This window comes from Mchenga conophoros, linkage group LG10 (genome assembly GCF_057382185.1).
Source record: "Mchenga conophoros isolate Kocher_MC1m ecotype Shallow Benthic linkage group LG10, M_conophoros_male_GT1.1, whole genome shotgun sequence".
NCBI classification, from domain to species: Eukaryota; Metazoa; Chordata; class Actinopteri; order Cichliformes; family Cichlidae; genus Mchenga; species Mchenga conophoros.
Window position 1 is genome coordinate 23,020,923 of NC_140535.1, and position 8,626 is coordinate 23,029,548.

Consider the following 8,626-nt stretch of genomic DNA (forward strand, 5'->3'; position numbering starts at 1 on the left):
CTACAAATCAGCAGCATCAGTCAGAGGAGAGAGGGAACAGAGGGAGAAGGAAAGAGCGCTGGGGTTTGGGATCCAGCACAGCTTTCCCTAAATATTCTCAGCATACGATTATAATGATGCCCTTATTACTATTCTACCTTCTTATTCCTTCTAGCAGAAGCAGCACGTGTTGTGCTTCACTGGACAAGTGTTGATCCACCTATATGTGGACCAACACTTATTGAAAAAAGAACAATTGAACAGGATATTAGTCTTTTAGGAGGTACTAGAGGAAGATGGAGAGCAACACTGCTGAAGTGGACGTTTCCATTTGCATTAGCTGTGCTGTGATTTAAGCAGGTTGCTAATCAGTTCTTGTTTTCCTCCTTGAGAGCTTAACTGCGATGGTGATCACGCTAAATATGAAACATCTTAACATCAGCATTGTTGCAGTGTCCATGTGAGCATGCTATTGTCAGCTCACACCACTCTTGCATCAATGCCTCATAGAGATGCTAGCACACTCTTTAGCTCTTGCTAAAGCATGGCTTCACATTGCAAAAACTCAGTCGTGTTTTACTTGGATTATAAAAGAATCTAAAAGCTCAAATATCAATAGACATTGTCTGTGTCTGTCATAAATCATCTAGTACTGACAGTCTAGTTGGATTTTACAGAAATGATATGTTTACAGAAGCATAAAAAAAGCCTTCTATTTTAATAGATAAAAAAAGATATCATCTGTGATAAAAAAAAAACTTCCACATGAAAGGTGTAAGTAGAGCCTCCGTCTGTGTCTGTGAAGACCTGGTTGTGCGCATCCTCGACACAAAGCTGGTTTTGTCTTTTGATCCTTACAAATGTGCTCGGTTGTAGAGAGATAGAGATCACCGTCTTTCACTAAAACGTGAAGAAAGAGACGTGATGGTTTTTACTGCCCGGCACAAAAAAAGAAAGAAAGACGTGTCTACTGATGCTAGGCTGAACAAAGTGATTATAAAAGGAGCAAGAGGTCAGCGATGCATGCAAACTCAATCAAGGATGAGGGAAAAGAAACCAGAGCAAAGGAAAAAAACCTGAACCTGCCCTTATTTCCTTTGTCCTTCCTGCCTTCGTTCAACAGACACACGCTGGGAGTTCATACCTATCTATGTGCTCTTATATGGAGCTGAAGACTATTTCTGCTTAGTGCACCTTCTCTCTTTATCTCCTCTAGTCTCTCCCTGTGTCTCTATAGCTGCTGCTTCATGCATCTTTCAAGGATGAGAGGGAGGCTCCACTTTCTAACCCGGTGTATGACGAGGAGGGAGAACAGATGAAGGAGAAGCGGTGGGTAGCGGCATGCCGAACCCACATGTACACGCTGTACTACAGTACATTTATATAAAACTTAATCACCCTTTGTCTCTCTTTTCTGCGTCGTGAGGTATTCCCCAAATCCGCCTCCTCTTCCTCTGCATTTCGTGCCGCTCTTGGTGAATCTCATCAGGATAATTATTCGCGCACAGGCATCTGAGGCACGAGCATCTGCCTCTCCTTCTGTTGACCTCCCCCTGCCTCCCCCTCACTTTTTTCCCTTTTTTTCCCAATCCTCCTCTCCTCTCCTTTCCTTTCCTTGTGATTGAGCCACTTATTTGTTAACCAGAGCATCTGATCGTGTATTAGCCACTTCACTGTCTTTGCAAATTACAAACATATTATATATAATAGCATAGCTGGTTCAAGGAGGGGAACAAAGCAGAAAAGAAAGGTGAGCTCTTTCTGAAAGGCAGAGATTATCAAGCAAAGAATGGGCATTTTAAAAAATGCCACAATCAAAGACTCATTCAGACATTTCCTGACAGGCCTAAGTGTTATATTCCTCTATGCTGTGGTTAAAGTAGAGGCCTGAGAGAGCAAGCATAGCTATAGGATATGCAGCAGCCTTCATAAACACGTTGTGTGCATTAGTAGAACATCCGGCTGCACGATTGTATCATTTTACATTTAGTGCATGCAGGTGAAACCTCTTATCTCTAAAATGTAATGTTTAAGGATTTATGATGAACAAATTGGTCTTTTTTTTTCTTAATGTCGCAGTAAGGCTTGGAACGACACGCAGTCCTTGGAGAATAGAACCACAGCATTATATCATTCTGCTAAAGTGATCACATGGTACGTGGAGCTATGAGGTTTTCATGCAAACGAAATAATGGCCATCACTTTTATAAGCTCCCTATATATGCCTTTAAATGCCTTAATGGAATCTATATTGCAGCAGAGGTGTGTAGACGGCTCTCACAGTCTCGTTGCGTTTTTCACAAAGCATATGGTCAACAGATGCTGACCTTGTATTATCACATTTAAGATGATAGATGTCTGTGTAGGTAGGACCAACATATCACTAACCATAGGCACTGCCAGGAATCCAGGAATCATATTAACACTAAGTGACTGCCACTTAAGAAACCACATGTACTGTTGCTGGCCTGGAAGAACCCCCCCTCCCACAAAAAACGACCCATCTCAGTGTGTCTCAGTTGAAGTAAGGCAAAGTAAGCTGAAGTCACACTCATTTGTGGTCTACTGAAGATTTCCGTGCTGATGAAATTTACCTCTAGTGCCACAGCACAATTGAGAATTGTGGCTTTGAAATGTCTTGACAGCTACTGGCAGAAATGTTTGTAACCGTTTCAATTAGTTAAACTAGTATATGTAATAGGTAGCACGTGCTGTACGTACTACATGTACTACACGGTAGTCTGTGTGTGCTGTTGGCAATTTTTTAACAAACTTGTAAAGCACTTAGGTCAGCCTTGTTGCTTTAAACAAAGCTATGGATATAAAACTGACATTAACAAATTATAAATATATTAATATATTATATATATAATATTTGTGTTTCCTTGCTTTTATGGTCGGTGGTCTAATAAATTTCCTAAGCACTGTCTATGCTAAAAATTGGTCATTGTAGGGTGCTGCTAGGTGGTTGCTAAGCAGGTGTAACTGAAATTTGTGGGATATAAATGAGACGTTACAGCCATGAAATTAAAAAGTTGGGATGCTTTTCATAAGCTACCGTAGGTGCATAAAGGCCAAAAGCTGGTTATTTTAGCCCTTTGCTAGGTGGTTGCTAACTAAAAATGATACCAAGACTTTAATAAGGGATTATCCCTGCATAAATACAAAATTTTTTATCCTGTTATTAAGTGGTTTCTAGGGAATATGATAACATCATAATATCTATAAAACATACAATATAAATATAAACCTTCAGGGGCCTAAGGTGAAAACACAAGCAAACTGACATGCAGAGATTTTGTATATCAGCCTGAAATACTTATAGATTATATAAGTAGCTTGGAAAATAGCTATAAAACATGCAAGTCAAAAGTATAAAAAGATCTTAGAATGCAGACCCGTTCATGGTACAAACAAAAAAAGACTGGTGATACAGAAACACATTAGTATGAGCTACTTCTGGCTGTCGCTGTGGTGGATTTTGTCTTGTCGTACAAACAACTCACCAAAATCACTGATGCCCAGTAGCTTGTACTTGTCAATAGTACAACAATGGAGTACTGGATTATTTCTTAAGAATGACAGTGGCCATACGAAGCATGAGTACTGCTAAACAGCACAGCACACTAGAAATGTGTAACTACATTAGCAGGCCGATGTTAGCATTTAGCTCGACCATATTAGCATTTAGCTCGAAGCACTGCATGTGTGTCCTAATAGAGCCTCTAAGAGCTGCAGGTTGTGCACTTTTTGACTTGGTTGTTGTTTCCTGTTTCCTCATTTGTATCTTTAAAGTCATATCATATATATATTTAATATAATGCTGGATAACAGCCTTCGGTTCCTGATACATCACTGTCTGCACCTCCCCTACCTCCTATATGTCCTTGCTACACCCATTGCATCTGTTAGCACATTTTTCTGGCACATGCTATGCTATAAATAGCAGAATGGCATCTGCATTGAGTTTGTTTCTCCGCTATATTACATTTAAGCAAGTCCAGCACTGCTGCAGAGGGCTTAGGTGTGCATGTGCAATAATCTGTTTGGTCAAGGTAGATGGTCATCTTTCAGCTTCTAAATCAAACATTTACCATTAATTATTTAAGAAAATTGTACAAATTATTCAACTCTTCCATGTATTCATTTAATCGAGTGTTGATTCTTGGATTCTGAACATACTTGGGGTCTAATCTTACACTTTTTAACTTAATCGTCAATGCAGAAATATTCACAATACAAAAACAATGGCTTTATTATGTTTGACTATACATTCATCAGTGAGTTTAACATGAACTAAAACACTTTTCTCACTCAGGATCATTTTTGTGTTAAACAAAGACATAATGATCAAAAGGATGGGGAAGAAGAACGGTAAGATAAATGTGAAACTTAATTTTAAACAAAAAAGGCTGAGCTAATCAAACGTCTAATTATATTCCCATAAAATTAATAGCGTGGAAGATAAGGTTACGGAATAGGGGGAATCTTTCACACGTATGCAGATCGGATTCACGTTGCACTCTGGGTGAAACATGGGGGGATGGGAAATCCTCCTCACAGCCACAGCAGGGGATGCAGTATATGCATATTCAGATGGCAAGGAAAGCAAACAGTACAGTATGGCATACTGTACGCATGTATCAAGACTTTTCAAGGGCAGACTTGCACTGTGGTGCAGTTTAAAGCCTACATGCTCTCACTGTGGAATTCTGCAGTCATGCAAATTTAATGCAGATACTGTACATTTAATGCGTATGAAAAAGAGGCGGGCCGATATGAGGCTTTCTGCGGAGCACAAAAGGAGCAGGCGATGAAAGTGAAGCATGTATGAGATATTGCCCCGGTTCAGACGTATCAATTAAACATCCATGGCCAGCGGGGCGTCATTTGAACTGCGCTGAACCGACTGTTGATCCCAAAAAAATTTCTCATATTCAACCAAGACTCCACATCCAAAAATAGGGCAGTGTTGATGAAACATAAATGAGAAAGTGATTGTTTGATGAGTTTTGTGTGTACGTGTGTGTGTATATGCGCTCACACACTGGGTCTTTCCCCAGAGCGGTTCTGTTCTGTTCCTCTCCAAGGTGATGCCGGTTACCATGGCAGCTGCACCAGCTCTGAATCTCTCCCTCTTCCTCTTCCTCCCCTTCCTCCCTCTGTCCTTTTCTCTGTGCTCCCATCTCTCTTTTCCTTTCTCTCTTTTGGTTCTCCGTCTTTCTGTTCTCTAGCTTTCTCTCTCTCTCTGCAGCCTCGATCAACGCCACAGTAAGCAGGCCACCAGCCATCATCTACGCGGCACAGTTGGTCCCCGTCCAGGCTCCCCCATTTCTGGCAGGGAGATGTATGGAAATTATCGAAACGTTACACACATCGCCACAATGCTATCCGGCAAATCCTCCATGAATATGGGGTGGATTACCATATCTCCAATCTTCCTTTGACTTTTTTTTTTGTTACATTACAGTTCAATAGCTAGTCATTTCAAGCATTCGTGTATGCATGTATGAACTTTGCATTCTAGGCATTTTTGTGGGGGCTTTTGCACGGTCCATGCAGTCCCTTTATATTTGAGCATCAAACCCAGAGCATTTGAAATGCAGCTTCTGTAGCTGCGCTTCAATTCCCCATTCACTGGAGTTTTGCTCAGTTTCTGTGACATCATTCAGCATATTGTCTCAGTAGTCTTCATCATCCCTCGTCTGTAGTCCTTCTCTTTTCCATTTAGTTTGAACAATGAAACAACATGCATGCGAATGAAGACAAAAGGAGCAGAACGAAGATGGCAGAGAGAGCAGCGTAATGTAGAGGAGTGATTTCCATTCCCAGTAGAAATCAATAGACTGAGATCTAACATCCTGGGAACGTGTGTGTGAGTGCAGACTGAATGTGGGTGTACGCACGTACGTGCATGCATCTGTGTACAGTGTGCATAGAGGAATTTAGTCTTCCAACATAAAAATACCATTAAATGTAGTTTTGTAGATTTTATATGTTGTGTGTGTGAGTGCTTATAACTAAGAGTCAGCCAGAGGGTAATCAATACTGACTGTAAATGATGGCTATTATGGGACCAGGTTGCAGTAGTGTTGCAGACTGAGTATAGTGCTGGTATTTGATCCTGCATGTGAGTGTGTCCTCCAGTGCAGAGCAAACACAGAGGGTGTGGCTGGTGGGCAGACAGGGTCCCCTGTCTCAGCCCTGGGTATACGATAACAGTAATTCAATTGAGCTGGCGGGCCCGGGCCTGTGGGATTTGCTGCTTGTGTGTGTGTGTCTGTGTGTGCGAGTGAGTGAGAGTGTGTTTTAGTCATTAGGCAACCTGATCCTCCTGGCTCCCTCCTCAGGTCTGAATGAATAAGTGATCAAGGTCTATACCACCGTTTCTGAGTGTGTGTGTTTACATATGCGTGTCTTTGTGGTTTTACTTTTAGTCTTCTCCCCCTTCTTGTGTACTTTCTTCTTTCCTTTCTTTTCCCTTTCTTCCTGCTGCCATGATTTCCCCATTTGTCCTCACTGTCTATTTTGAAAGGTCATTTCTATCACTTATGCATAGGGCTACCCCAAAGCATCAGCCAAAAATCTTCAATTTGACTCAGTTTTTCTTTTCTAGTGCTTGTTAAAACCATGCAGTGTGCTTGCAGTTAACAGATGACAGAAACTGAAATATGGAGAGATACTCTTGTTAGCAGTCAAACTTGCGTGTGATGTAGGTGTTGGCGGAGTTGGCAGCCTGAGTGCACAACAAGTGATGCTTCCGCTAGCCCTGGCCACATTAAAGAGCGTGCCAATCAGTGGTGATTAAGTTACTGTTGTCAACTGTAAGGTCAGATATGCAGCGGCTGTTGCGTATCATGTTTGCGGCCCTATGTGCAAATAAAGGTTCATTTCACGTCAGCCGCAGAGGCAATACGATCAGGAAAGGTTGCCAGCTAATGAGGCAGGCTACTGTAAAGACGGCAGCATGTTGAACTATTGAAGAAGATTTAATGAAAATTCAGTGAGCAGGAAGTAACTTTTCACTCAACAACATCAAGTGGTATAAAAAAACTAAGTGAGGAAAGTAAATTGGCAGATCTGGGTTGTTTCATAGCGAGTAAATGTAACACCTGGGGTTTAAGATAAAAGCACTTATGCTGTCAGGCTTATTATTCTGGAAAATCTATGTGATACCCAGGCTATGTACTTAGGTTATAATTGTATCATTTTGTCTGTAAGTTTCATTCCTTAAAATTTCCTTGAATTTGGTCAAATTAGATTTTCTGATTATATTCTGAAGGGCAGAGGTAAAAGATTAAGGTTAATGTGACCTTTTGCTAACCTGGTTTTATAGCAACATTTCACACAGATACCTGATACAGCAGAATAAAATTATGAAGTTATGACTTTTCCTATTTAAATTGTCATCTTCAGCTTCAGTGACTGCCTGTGACATTTCTCTGAAGGCCTTTCTCTGCTGGAGGAATAGAAGTGAAGAGCTCACATTTAGTTGAATGCTAAGCTGCTAACGTCTCTTTTGTAACGTCAGCTAAAGAAATGGTACCCACCTAAAATCCTTCAAACTCTTTGTCAGTGCATAGATTATTCCGTAACAACTTGAAACTCCCTGCTTTATCATTTGTAAGTTGGACAGGACAGATCTGACCCACTGAGGCAAATGCCTCTGTGGTCTCTGGCAGTGCGACACTGTCTGTTGTAGAATAAGGCCTCCGTGGATCCGACTAGTTACAGTGATTTCAGGAGGATTGTCTAAGACAGCGGTCCCCAACCCCCGGGCCTCGGACCGGTACCGGTCCGTGAGTCGTTTGGTACCGGGCCGCGAGAGTTGAGGCTCACGTGTGAAATGTATAGTTTTCAGGGTTTTTATCGGTTTTCAGCGTTATTTTGTTATCGTTTTTATCGTTTACTCAGTTTTCCTTGGTCTTTTCACGTGTGTTATGAATAAATTTTCTTTTTTTTCGGTACCGGTACTAGTTTTATTTTGTTGTATTTATCCTCGACACCTTAAAGGCCGGTCTATGAAAATATTGTCGGGCATAAACCGGTCCGTGGAGCAAAAAAGGTTGGGGACCGCTGGTCTAAGAGATACCCCCTCGATAGATGAATGAAAGAAAGAGCAATCAAATATGGAAATGTAAAGATTTACAGAAAAGAATGAGTGTTGTTGGTACTGTTTCCTCTGAAAAGAACTCAGTCCTATTTGAAAACTTCAAATAATTCATGTGGACTTTTCCACTCTTTAACTTACTGTAGCTCTACCAGAAAAAGCCACAAAACAGAACAGGCTTATGCCTCCTTTTGCTGTTTTGATTCCCTCTGCAACTCATCCATGCCTCTCTTCCCCACTCCGCTGAGCTGGTCCTTGGCATCTGATAGTCCTCTCCAGGCCAAACACAAACAAATGGCAGCCTTCCTTTGCAACAGCACGATGCTCTGACACACACATGCATAAGCATCGCTGGACGTGGCCCGATCACGCAGCCATGAGCCAGCAGAGGCACATACAAGACTTCAGATGCAGTGTGCCTGCACATATGTAGCAGCATGGATGAAAGCTCACATGAGCAATCATCCATGCATGTGTACTGCCGATTTATGGACACATGCGGAGAGACAGAAATCTCTATGGACACACAAACACGCA